Raw genomic sequence first — 8,542 nt, forward strand, 5'->3', positions numbered from 1 at the left:
TTTGGTAGGAAAACTCCTGCGCACCTTCAACTCAAGGATACAAGTGTTATTTCCTGGAATTTTTTAAAACTAACTTCTAGATGTGTTTGCCTTTTCTTCATGAACCTGACCCTTAATTTCTGAGTCACAACCTCAGGCACAAAGACCAGCTCTGCCAACAGTACTGCAACTGCTTCAGCAGCAAACTGCTCTGTGTGAGATGTACAGGAACTGGTTTTCCTGTATCTTCTACTTCTCTAACTAAACACCCTCATCGGGAATGTTTTTCCATGGGGTGTTTTAGCAGAGAAATGCCCTAAATCCAAAGCCCACCACTGCTATCCCACCTTGCTAGTCGGAAGGCAGTGCCTTACGAGATCAGCAGTACAATGCAGAGTCGTTCAGTAAGTGCAGTAGTTCCTTCCTTGCACCCAGCAGAAGGGAGTTAAAACAGTACCTAACCACTTAAATGCTCTTTTTATTTTTTTTTTTTAATGAAATGTTGACATGTTTGGACATTGAAGCCTGAATCCAAACTTATGCAAATATCATCGGTATTTACTTCCGGAGAAACAACCATTCCCACATGACTAAGAAAAGGCCATAAACAGAAAATTACTCCCAGCCCCCTTCCTCTTCTTCATCAACCTGACCTCAAGCAAGTGTGAAACATTCCAGAAAGTAGTGCGGTGAAGATTAGGAGGATACAACGTTTCCAATACGCTACCGGATGACTGAACGTGACTGAAAATAAGATTGGAAAGTTCTTCTCTAACCATAGGTCTCCAACAGCCAGCCAGCATTGCTTACAGGCAAAACATGGGCACCCTTCAACCTCATCTGAGATACCAGCTGCTTCTCTTGATCTACAGAGAACCATTTCATCAAGGTGGTTTCAGTATGCATGAACTTAAAGCATTCTGTACCTATCAGAATGCTAAACTCAGATTATTTATTATCAGCTAATGCAGGGAGTAACTCAGATCCAGGAAAGCAGTGAAAGAAGGTAACTTGTGACCAGTGGATCGATGCCAAGCGTACCCATCAAATCCTCATCCTCCCAAAGCAGCATTGGTTTGCATGCTCCCGGTGGCCTAACCTTTCCACCCACACTGTAGATTCCTCTTTTGTTTTGAATAAAATGAGACTGAATTTGAACTTTTCGCTGTTCTTTCGCAGGGTAGCTGAGATACCTGCACATACTTTGGTCTGCTGAGATAATCAGACAGAACATTAAAAGAGCAACGTGACCAACCTGAAACTATTGATTTCCTAAAATGCTGGACTGGTAGTTCTGGACAGCAGCCACAGCAGGTGTCGAGTGCCTTTGTCCTCACTAATTTCCTCAAGGTGGAGCTGGATCCAGGGATCATGCCCTGGTACGCTCGCAGCCCTCACCTCTGTGGCAGCTCCTTTGGCAATGCAAACACCACACCGACTGTACGCTTCCAGATGTGCCAGTTCTGGTGCTTTTTGTGGAATTTCAGGAGCTGAGAATCCAGCCCAGGCAGCTGCCATCCATCGACAGCCGTGGTCCATAGGAGGTGGGGCTGGCAGTTTAGCAGCTGGCACGGAGCACTCTCCGAGTTGTTCAATCGAAGCTCCAGCTGCGAGAAGCAGCCACTGCACTGGAGGTGTCGTTATTGTTTTTGAAATTGTTGTTAATTAAGGTGAGATCTCACTGTGCTAGTGTTCAGCAGATGTAGGAAGAAACGGACCTTTCCCTGACAAGTTCATCACTCAAACAGGCTACACAAGCAAGCACAAAGGGCGACGGCATACATAAAAGGTACATTTTAACGTTTCTGAAGATTTTATTTCCCCAGCCCTGCCACTTGCAGCCCCTCTGATCAGTTGATTAAACTCATGGGCAACACAACTGCGAGCAATGCTCCTCTTCCTCCATTTTACTCAAACAATAGTGCCATGTGTATTTACCAGCCAACAGATCCGCTGAGACCAGATCAGCTTTCAAAGTTACACCCGTTTCAGAAACCGCCTCTCTCTTCTCCCCACCAAGGAAAATGATTGCCCAGGGTTCATGCTTCTGTTTCACCAGGGAGTTTCACCTGGCTGGAGCATGGTAGGAGTCAACCTAAAACCCCACGTGCCCTCATTTGTTTTCTGGCTCATTACTTTTGTCTTTCTTGACAGATATAGTCAGTTTAACTGAATTTTTGCACTCATTCTTCTATATTCCATCAGAAATCACAGTTCTGTACTTCTAACTAGAGTGGACAATGTAATTTTATTTTCCACCTGAATTCAGGCGGTCCTGGGGATGACATACTGAGGAAATTAATGATTAACTCTGCTCTGTCACTGAGCAGTTCTGTATGTAAGCAGCTAAAGAAGCATAAAATACTTCTGAAGTCAAAATTAAAGCTTCTCACCTGCTATTAGAAAGCTCATCACTCTGCACTCGATGTCAACAGTGTCTCAAGACACTGACAAGCACTGAGGTCTGGTTCTGAGCCCCTAACACAGAGATAACCCATCTCTCTGCTCCCACTGCCTGGTAGCCCAACGTCTCATCCTGTCAGCATCTCTTCTCGGGGAGATCTTTTCCCTTTGTCCTGAATTTTTATTGAGGTCAAAGGAAATTTTGTTACCCTAGCCATTTAAAATCGTCTCAGGGATCAGGAGACTTTTGAGTTGGCTTCTGAAGCACTAGCATCAGAGTACAACTTCTCTCTTTACCCTCCATGCCCTGAGTTCCCTGCTTCATCTTCACACACAGCAATGTCGTGTGTTGCACATAAACCCAACAGAAGAACCAAGCATTCATCTGTGAGCGTGTACAGACGGACGGACACAATTATCCCACAGATGCAAATATTCCCCAGCAGAGAAAACAGTAAAAACGGTGCATGACAAATGCTATTCCCAGTGTTTAATGCATCAGGTAACGTCCCTTGGACTTCACGGCAGTAGACCTGCTCTATGAACCATATACATCACAGTCATACTCACAGAAAGCAGTAAAAGCACGTTTGCTTAACAGAAATCCAGAACTACACATAGACTGCTCTATGTAAACATACAGAAGTTAACCTTCTTAGACAAAATTAATATTCTTGATTGAAAATTTGGCTCTGCTAAGTGTTTTGCCCCTGACTTCATGGCAGACAGCATTTCATGCACTCCCTCTCGCTGAAAGGCAGAGCTTTTTCGGTTGATGGCCATCCAATTTCTGCACCTTAGCCATTGTTTACTGATAAACACTGCATAGGACTAATAAAGTTCTACCTGCAATTTCAGCTCAAAGCTATTAATTACAACAGATTACATTAATGTAACTACCCAGTTGTCTAAAATTGCCAGGCAATACCCATCAGTGACGGGATTTTCCACCATGGGTGCTATGCATACTGTTATTATGCACTTTGGCTTCTTGACACTGTTGTAGTTTCTCACCTCTTTTTTCCCAAGCTGTAGGCTATAGATACCTACAGATACATTTTTGAACTCTGTTGGATTTCTTCACTTAACAGTGAGATGATGGCCGTGTCATAAAAGACACACAGACCACAAAGGAGCAAACAGAATAATAACACTTTTCATTCTATTCCTGAATCTAGCAATCGAGTGTGAAGGGGTGCCTTGTTGCATTGTCAGAAATACCTCAGCCTTTAAAAAGCAGTTCCAAGAGGCTGGCTAGCTACAAGTGAAGGCACATTTCATAATTCAGACATGGCACGAAACTTCATATGAAATCCAGCCTGAACTGACAAGCACAGGTAAAAATTCAGGCATTAGCCTCTGATCACGGGTCAATTTATCTTACAGAGATAAATCAAACGGCAGTATTTACACGCTCAGAACAAGTCATGAAGTATGAGGCACTGTTCCACCAGCCTCCAACCTGCAAATGAGAAACCTTATTATATTATGGCCGTAAAACTGACATCCATCCTATACGATTACTGTACATTCACGTTAACAGCTTTGAAATGTGGATCCGCATCCATACTCTTTTCTTAAGCCCATGGGAGTAATCTAGCCGTACATCCATTTTAGCCTCTTCCAATTACTTCAGCACAGCCTTAGATTATATTTGGCACCTATATCTGGCACATACAATAACTACTAGCAACAGTAATCATTTCTGCATTGAGGTCACCAGCGTATCGACTGCTGTAGGAAGTGAGGAGTGCGCAGAATGCTGCCTGGCTCAAAAAGTCAAGGGAAATCGGAAGTCTCTAACCCCGACTATAACCCCAAAATTGTAGCTCTCAGCTACATTTGAGATGCTGTGCTGAGACCTGGGCAGTGCCTGCCCTCTGCTCGCCCCTCCGTACCTGCCCCCTGCTCGCCCCTCCGTACCTGCCCCCTGCTCGCCCTTGCGTACCTGCCCTCGCCGCTCGGCGCCGGCCCCCTGCCCCCCCCCCCCCGCGCCTCACGCAGCCCCCCTCGCTCGACACGCTCCCCGGCTGGAACAAAAGCCTTCGCCCGCCCCTCTTGCCCCGCAAGGAACGAGCCCGATCCCCGCCGGCCCGTCCCACGGGAAAGCCGCTACGCGCGTTGGCCGGGGAGGGCAGGGAGGCAGGGGCCGCCGCGCAGGCTGCCTGCGGGGAAGGGCCCCGAGCCCCCGCGTCCCCCGCCGCAGAGCAGCCCCGGTGGCGGGAGCGGCGGGGCGAGGGCGCCGCAGACAATGAGGCAGAGCCGGGCTCTGCCCGCCGGCGGTGCCGCACGGCGCCGGCAGCCCGCCCGGTGCCGCTCCCGCCGCGGCGGCCCCGCTGCTATTGCAGCCGGTGAGGCAGCTCCGCGGGCGGCGGCAGCACCGCGCCGGGAAGCCCGAGCCTCCCCGCAGGGCGGTGACAGCGCGGCTCCGTGACGGGCACGGCTCCCGGTGTCGGGCGCGGCTCCCGGTGACGGCCGTGCTCCCGGTGACGGCCGGGCTCCCGGTGTCGGGCACGGCTCCCGGTGTCGGGCACGGCTCCCGGTGACGGCCGCGCTCCCGCCCCCGCGCCCCCGCCGCGCTCCTTACCCGGCTCGGCCCGGGCGCTCGGCAGGACGGCGACGATCCCCCCCAGCAGCAGGACGGCGGCGGCCAGGCCCGCTCCGCCGCCCGCCGGCGGGGCGCAGCGCGGGGGCGCGGTGCCGGGCGCTCGGCCGGGCCCTACGGGGCGCGCCCCGCTCCGCCCGCCGCCCGCCGCCCGCCGCCACATCCCCGCGCCTCGCACGGCCCCGCCGCGGCTCAGCGGGCGGCGCTGCCCATCGCCGCGCCGGGCTCTAGAGCAGCGGCTGCGCGGGCAGGCGGCGGCGGCGGCGGAGGAGCGGGGGGCCCCGCATGCTGCCGGCGGCTCTGCCCGGGCGCCCGCCGCGGCCGCAGGACGGCGGTGCCGGTGCCCCTTAACGGCGGCGGCGGCGCGGCCCCTCCGGCTCCGGCGCGCAGAGCGCCGCGGAAGGGAGCTTCATCCACAAAGGGCTCGCGTCGCCGCCAGTCCCGGCCCCGCTCCCCGCCCTCCGAGCGCGGGGAGGCGGGGAGCGGAGGCGGCGCTGCCGGTGCCGCGGGGACCCCCTCCGCCGCCCCGCCGGGCGCCCGGCCCCCCGCGCCCGCCCGGCCCGCTCCGCTCCGCCCCGCCGGGGCCGCTGTCGAGCGCTCGCCGGGGCAGGGGGGGCCGCGGGGGCGGGCAGGGCGCCGGGCAAACGGGCGGTGCGAGGGAGCCGCGGCCCTGCGTGCCCCGGGGGCCGCCGCCAGACCCCGGCCCGAGCCCCCCTCGGCCCCGGCTCCCCCTTCAGCTGTACAGCCACGCCCGCTGGCAGGGGTCCTGTGACCCGGCAAGATTCAAACTGCCCCCTGCTCAGCCTGGGGGCACCTGCTGCCAGCCGAGGTACCGCTGGCACGTTTGGGACGCCGCCAGCCGGCCCTGGCCAGCCGCGGGGCCAGCGGCAGCCCGAGCCCCCCCTCCGCAGCAGCTCGGGGGACGGCGAAGCTGGGGCGCCCGGGGGCTCGGCCGCAGGGCAGCCACCTCCTCGGCCTCCAGCGCGTAAACCTCCCTCGGCCACTCGCTGCTGGACCTCCCGGCTGAAAAGGGAGCTTCGAAGGACTGAGGTTTGCCTCTGCGCTGCGCAAAGGCACGCCAGGAGGCCAGCTGGCACAGCAAACTGTTACGGACACCCGAGGTGAGCCCCAGCAAGAGGCAGAAGCTGCCTCGGTCACGGCCAGAGCAAACAGCACGGCAATTCGTTCAGTGTTTTCCGTACTTAGTTTTGCCAGCAGAGGTAACGTCAGTTCTTTATTCTAATACCAGCTCTGGCACTGCTTCCTTGGGCTCTTCCACTCCCCAGACCGTGTGTGCGAGCACCAGCGCCGGCGGGAGCAGCACAGCGAAGGTGGGCTGGGGGCAGAGCGTGCTCCGGGCCCCCGAGAGCCCACCGTGAGCGGGTGCAGCACCGCCTACATAGGGGCAAGGGGCCCCGGCCTCCCGGCAGCTCCAGCACAAAAGAAGAAGTCATCTCCCTGATCAATTCCCAACAGCCAGGTTTGAGGCAGAGCAAGCCCCCGCCTGGGCTGGCAACGGCCCCCCAGCCTCTGCCCGGCTGCCCCCTGCAACCCACCAGCCTGGCGACCCACGGACACACGTTGATCCGAGCGGCTCAGCACGCCCCACGTGGCACCAGCACCGTTACTCAGCCACTAACACAGCCCATTGGTGTCATTTTACTAACTTTTCCCTCAAATAGCTAATTCATTCTATGCAAAATTAGTTTCCGCGTGATAACTGCTAATGATCATCCACCGAGAAAAGATGGCAGTTGTATGATTATTGTAGTAACACGGACAGCTTACTCATCACGCCGGATTACTTGGGGCCAGCACACTTGGTGCAGGGCCCTCTGGTGGCACCTCTCGTTACCTTTAGGGAGCCCAGCATATGACTCATTTCATCATTCTCATATTTTTCTAAGTTTTGTCGTAACACAATCTTTGTCATAGATCCATCAGTAAGTGAATTTTGACAGTGATTTTTCCCGACCTAGCCTTAACCATCACAGTCCTCTCTTGATTTTCCATTATACAGCATATATGTGCATGTGTGAATGTATTATGTATAAAATACCATTTTTTTCTTAGCTGATGGGGTTGTTATTTCAAAGGATTTTAAAAATGCATGTTTTCCAGAATGATGATGGATAGGATCTTGTACAGCGAGTGAAAAATCACTGAAGTTTTACCAAGTAACTGCAGTTAACTACTTCCTAAACTTACTTTTCCCAATCCTATTTGTTTTCCCTGTCCAGAAAGGTAATTTCAGACTCAGGGAGGGGGAGGGGGGGGCACCTGTGCATCCATACTTGGTGCTGAGATTTGCTTTCCTACATACGTGTTCTCCTACAGCACGCACATGCCCCGTATATATCACTATCGGGTGCTGGTGTTGCAAGCAGCCCACATACGTTGCCCCTGCATTCCTTCCCGGGGCACAGGGAGGTCAAGCGTATGTACTTCCAACCCAGTTTCCTCTCAGCTATAGAATCCTTAATGCTAGAAGGTAGCCCGTGCTGTAGGAAGGTCTCATTATGGATAGAGAATCAAGACGCTCCATGCCAGCGAAGATCTGCACTGGCTGGCCGAGACACATCGAATGCTGCTCCCCAGGACCGGCATGTCTCCTGCTGGGGAAGAGCGTAACCCCGCCGTGCTCTGTAACCATAAACCCTGCACACCCCCGCCAGAATCATGTTTGCATGGACTCTCCTACTATGTCCAAAGCACTAAATTGACATCATCTGCATGACCTTGGCTGGAATGAGTGAAACCTACATCCAAAATTGCCTTGCTTGCAGCAACTTCTCCGTGAGGCTGGTGGCAGGCCATGGTCTCCCTTTGCAACAGAACGGTTGGCATTTTTGATGTTGATGAATAAACAGGCCAAGTTTATGAACATCTCACTCCGCAAATACAACTGCTGAATGGAGCCCAGTCTCCAGGCACCTCTACCAAGAGGGTGCAGATGCTCCTAACCTGGTACTTCAGGGTTTTTACAGGGAAGAACCCATTCAAATGTGTATTTCAGCCTCTCAGCATGAAGCTCCACCGCTCTAACAAAGAGCCGTCCGTGCTGTTCCCCAACACAGGGGCAGCTAGAACCACCCCAGTCTGCTTAGAGCACATACCCGCCTCTCCTGAGAGATAAAATGCACCTTCTTACAGGTGAAAGGCAGGAAGATTTAATTACCGTCAATCACCGTCAAACCTTATTTATGTTTTCATAGGCCTTCCCCCACGGCAGGGCATCAGACGGCCCGTTTCAGTCCCCATGCCATTCAGTGTGGGAAGAGGCAGGAGGGGCTACAGCATTTCTCTGACACCCCCAGCGTGCTGCACCACACGAGACGTGCGTGCTGAACATTATAGGCCTATAGAGAAGTTACAGCCCTTCATGCAGGGACCTGCAGTATCTCACAACCCCACCACAACTCCGACTCACATGGATTCCTGCCCCCATTCACTGCAGGAGCAGGAGTCATGAGATGCATGAGCTGCAGCGATTAATGTGAATCTACCACGATGCTCAGGGCTGTACCGCTTTGTGAGTGATGGCAAACAGTAGCT

General features: G+C 53.9%; 1 protein-coding gene across 1 annotated transcript in view; it reads right to left on the reverse strand.

Annotated features, from left to right (window-relative positions):
• The window catches only part of KIAA1549L (KIAA1549 like), a 137,311-nt gene extending 132,188 nt beyond the window's left edge, over positions 1-5,123 (reverse strand). The window contains exon 1 of the mRNA XM_055814657.1: positions 4,970-5,123. The gene's annotated coding sequence lies outside the window, so the exon portion shown is untranslated. The remainder of the gene's footprint in view (positions 1-4,969) is intronic.
• Positions 5,124-8,542: the final 3,419 nt, after the last annotated feature.

This window comes from Falco peregrinus, chromosome 9 (genome assembly GCF_023634155.1).
Source record: "Falco peregrinus isolate bFalPer1 chromosome 9, bFalPer1.pri, whole genome shotgun sequence".
Taxonomy (NCBI): Eukaryota; Metazoa; Chordata; class Aves; order Falconiformes; family Falconidae; genus Falco; species Falco peregrinus.